Genomic DNA, 5207 nt, shown 5'->3' with positions numbered 1-5207 from the left:
ACTATTTTAGTATATGGTTTTAGGGGCCACCCAGGCCTATCCATATTTGTGCAACTTTTGTATGTTATATGAAGTTCTTTGTTTAACACTTGTGCTTCTGCCTTCATAAAGAGTACATAGGATTATTCTAGTAATAAATACATATCTTTTATAATATATAACTTGTGTGGTGTCCTTTCATTTGGTATTAAAGGGATTGCATATGGTAAAACAGCTGGCTTCACATGCCCTCTTGAGTTTAGCCTAAGACTGCTTTTGTCCATGCTACCAATAGGATAGCTGGTCTATAAGGTTGACTTACAACCAATCACCATAAGGGTCGTTTGGACTGGTGCAAGGTCCTCACTAGAATAGTGAACATCACATACCAGGCCAACTTCTCACATTGGTGGCAGTGGTGGGATTTGAGCTTGCTGTTGTTTTACCAATTGTAATCTTTGACAATATCATTTGAAAGATCACATCAAGAAACATAGGTACATATAAACAAAGCTTAAATACTTAAGTTCTACTGAACTTAGTGGTTGTAGACCAAAGGGCTTAGCACACCCGGACTACAACTCCTAGAGAGGTTCTAGTAGGTAAACACTTAGTGTCGGTAGGTGCACACACCACACCTCACCAGTCATGGCTGGCACAGGTGAACCACTCAGTTCTCTATATGTGGAAAGTGACCCTTCCAGGGCACCCTCCAGCTATGAAAAGCTCAGCTTCAGAGAATTGAGTGCCTTGTGCACCTCAAGGAGGTTGAAAAAGGGTCACAAACCTACCATCCCAATCCTGATACATGTCCTAGAGACAGCTGATCTTGAGAAGGCTACTGGAGCAGCCCCCTCAGGTAATACAGGAGAAGGAGTACCCCTCATAGATGATGATTCCCTCACCCCAGAAGTTGAGACTGAAGAGGTAGAAGAAGGTGATGAGTCAGATGATCAGGGGGATGGCCAGGTTCCGGTCAGGAGACCTTGCAAGGCTAACCTAAGTTTGCTTGGGCATGGAGAAGGGTTGCACCTTCCCAGACCTAATAGTAGACTTAACCCAGGCAATAGAAGGGAAAGATCGCCTTCCTGGGAGTCTATCCTCTCTAATGCCTCAAGGGGTTCTCAAAGGGGAATGATTTCCCCTCAGAGAAAAGAGCATGAGGCTAGGATGAGAGCTGTCCAACATCAGATAGAGAAAGAGGAAACAGCCCTGGCCCAAGCTAAACTTGCTTTAGCAAGGGAACAAAGATTAAGTGGATTAGATTCCACTGGTGGCAGCAATATCCCTAATGATAAAGACAGGTCCTATGATCATAGAAACCTGAGTAAGTTTGTGACCCCCTACAAAGATGGGGATGACATCCACAGATGGATGACTGCTCTGGAGAGAGCCTGCATGGTACAGCAGGTTCCCCAAGATTAGTGGGCAGCAATCCTGTGGCTCTCCTTCTCAGAGAAAGGAAGAGAGAAACTCCTCACTGTTAGCCCTGAGGAGCTGAACTACTCTATCCTGAAGAGTGCTCTTATTGATGGGTTTGGCCTAACCACTGAGCAATACAGGTTGTTGTTCAGAGATACCCAAAAAGCTCAGACTCAGGACTGGACGGATTATGTTGATTGTGCCACTAAGGCTCTGGAAGGTTGGTTGCTAGGTAGTAAAGTTAAGGACTATACAGGATTGTGTAATTTGATCATGAGAGAGCAAATCCTTAATAACCGTCAGAACCGGTTGTTGCACCAGAACCTGATTGACTCAGATCTGACCTCTCCCCAAGAATTGGGAAAGAAGGCAGACAAATGGGTCAGAACCAGGGTTAAGCAGAAACCCCAGAACCATGGAGGTGATCAGAAAAAGGCAGACCAGAAGGGTGGAGATCAAAAACAAAAAGACCAGAAGTCTTCTTCAGGCCCCCAACATACTTCTAATGAGGGGGGGTCCCAGAATGGAAAGAAAAAGAAGAAGAATGAAGGCCCAAAGAAACCTTGGTGTAATTACTGTAAGTCAGTCTCTCACTGGTTTAGTGAGTGCACCAAGAAAGGTACAGCCCCTGCCACTGCAGCCCCCAAGGCAACTGCACCCCCTAGTACAGTCAGCAGTGGCAGCCCCAAAACTAAATCTATAGTGTGGTGAACCATGGGTACTGAGATGGGGTCTGACTTAGTCAGAATTCCAACTCAGGCAGTCTTGATCTGTGATGTGGACATGGCTATGTCCACTACTGTGAGTCCCAATACTTTGGGCAAGTACAGGCAGGCGCCTTTGATTAATGATAAAGTGGCTCAGGCCTACAGGGACACATGTGCCAGTGTCACTATGGTGACACCTAACTTTGCGGACCCTGGAAAGATTGTACTGGGTGATAATTACCTAGTGACCAATGCTAGCAATGTCACTACTCCCCATAGTGTGGCAGTTGTTAATTTCTCCTGGGGAGGGGTAACTGGCCTCAAAAGAGTTGTGGTAAGTGCAGACCTCCCAGTTGAATGTCTTTTGGGCAATGATCTTGAGAACTCAGTATGGTCAGAAGTGGAGTATAGGACTCATGCAGAGATGCTAGATATTTCAGCACATGTCCTGGCTGTGACCATGTCACAGGCCAAAAAGTGCTTACCTGAACCTGTGCTGGATCTTGAAACTATAGACCAGACACAACCCAAGAGAAAGAGCAAGAGGGTTAAGGCAGTGCCTTCCCCCCTTGCCCCAGGTTGAGGATCAGCCCTCTCAGAAGGACGATTCTGTGATCCAAGAGGAGACTGTCCTGGAAGAGCTTGAACCTGATCAGGTTGAGTTTCTGGGGACAGGGAGACCCTCAAGGGCATATCTGGGGCAGGCTCAGTTAACTTGTACTTCTCTTGAACCCCTCAGACAGCAGGCTGCTGCTGAGGCTGCCTGGAATGCTCAATGTACCCATAAAGTATATTGGGATGATGGGCTCCTTTATTCAGAGGCTAGAGACCCCAAGCCTGGTGCTTCCAGGAGGTTGGTCATACCTTTGCAATTTAGGGGCTTACTTCTAATCTTGGCCCATGATATTCCCCTAGCAGGACATCTAGGCCAGAACAAGACTTGGGACAGGCTTGTCCCTCATTTTCACTGGCCCCACATGTCAGAAGATGCCAAGGAGTTTTGTCGCTCCTGTGTTACCTGCCAAGCCAGGGGCAAATCAGGTGGCACAACAAAGGCCCCCCCTCATACCACTACCTGGGGTGGGGGTACCCTTTGAGAGAGTGGGGATAGACATTGTTGGCCCAATGGACCCCCAAACAGCATCTGGGCACAGGTTTATACTGGTGGTAGTGGATCATGCCACCAGGTATACAGAAGCTATTCCCCTGAGGACCACAACAGCACCTGTTGTGGCAAGGGCCCTACTTGGAGTTTTTTCCAGAGTGGGCTTTCCAAAGGAGGTTGTTTCTGACAGAGGTGCAAACTTCATGTCAGGATATTTTACTGCTATGTGGAAGGAGTGTGGTGCCAATTATAAATTCACATCGGGTCGTTATCAAGACAAGAGGGGTGGGGGTGGACACTCACATGGAAGTCAGGAGGAGGGCTCAAGATCAGGCAGAGACCCTTCTCCTGACTTCCATGTGAGTATCCTTTTCTCACCTGCTCAGCGCATGTGCAGTTTCCACGCAAATTGTTTAAAACTTTTATACATAGCTCTCTGAAACACCCTCCTTTGTCCTTTTCAGACTGTCCACCCCCACCCCTCTTGTCTTGATAAAGACCCTACGCGACCACCAACTGGGGCGCATTAGGGTCGAAACGTCGACGCTCACCTATTGTCCAGAAACTCCAGGATCTTTGAAATTAATGCTATGATTCCTTGGATGTAAAATAAATTCTAGCCAACTATACCCCTGTACATAATTGTATATATGTATTTTTCGATCTCCCTGCACATTGCTTCATGCACCAAGCACTTGTCACCAATTGTCACATATCTTTCAGTTATGTTTGACAGTCTTCTCAAGAGTATCTAATGTCATTATTGAATGTATCAATTCTAATGTAACATGATTGAATTGCAATATAAATTCATTGCAAACCACCTTTTGGATTTAAGAAATTGATTTTGCTTGAGGATTCATTATCTCATTGCATATGTGTTTCAGAGAGTTTTCATACGTTTGTTTTGCATTAATCAGCATTTTCAAAGTGATTTGCCTTACCCAACAGAACCACATTTGTATTTAATAATTAGCAAGATAGCTAGATACATAGATAGACAAACACAGACAGACATATATGGTCGCAAAATTATATAGCTAGATAGAGGGTTGCATACATAGAGAAGATTGGACAGACAGACAGACAGACAGATAGGATTGTTCAAGCAGCAACCAGAACGCTTGTTAGGGTAGGCCACAAGCAACCCCCAAAGGAACATGTGCTTCCACCCTTGGTAATTTGAAACAGAGCAGTCAGGCTTAACTTATAGGCAATGTATAAAGTATTTGTGCAACCATTCCCACAGTAAAACAATAAAGACACCACACAAAAATAATCTCACCAGGTTAGAAAAATAGAGCTTAATTTAATAAATCAACCAAGAACACAACAACAAAAATGCAATCAGTAGAGCCAAAGATATTGAAATGTAAAGATTTTGGATGAAATGGCACCAAAAAGTACAAAGCGTCAGCTGTGGGTAGCTGGTCACGCAAAACCGGGACAAAGTCATAACTTCAGGCTGACCGCGATGGAGAGTGGGTCGGCTACAGGGACCCAGTTAAGTCCGTTGAACAAAGTTCCTTAAGTCCTGGTGTGTGGAGCTTTGTGTAGATCTGCATCAAAAATTACATACCCACTTGTATCACTTAAGTGTGGGAGAAGCTTCTAGATGCATGCCTTTGAAGTGCCCAGATGCCCTGCCTTCATTATCCTGGATCCAGACGAATTACAGGGGGTATACAGCCCTTTTTGTGGTGACAGAACACAACTTATTTAGGTGTAAATGAGACTGGGTAAAGCCCTTCCTTCCCATCCTGTCAGTGATCGACCATCCCATCACACCTAAGCTCCTATTGTGAGTGGCTGTCTAGGAGGAATACACAATGCCCAACTGCCTACTACACCCAGTAATGTGAACAGGGACAGGCTGCAAGCACCAAAAGGCTAAGGCCAGAACTTTCTAAAAGTGGCATCTTAAGAACTGTAATTTAAAATCCAACTTTAGCTAAGTTAGGATATTAAATGAGGATTCCGGAGATGCCAAATAT

The sequence above is a fragment of the Lissotriton vulgaris genome, chromosome 4_1 (genome assembly GCF_964263255.1).
Source record: "Lissotriton vulgaris chromosome 4_1, aLisVul1.2, whole genome shotgun sequence".
Classification (NCBI taxonomy): domain Eukaryota; kingdom Metazoa; phylum Chordata; class Amphibia; order Caudata; family Salamandridae; genus Lissotriton; species Lissotriton vulgaris.
This window is presented reverse-complemented; position numbering follows the sequence as displayed.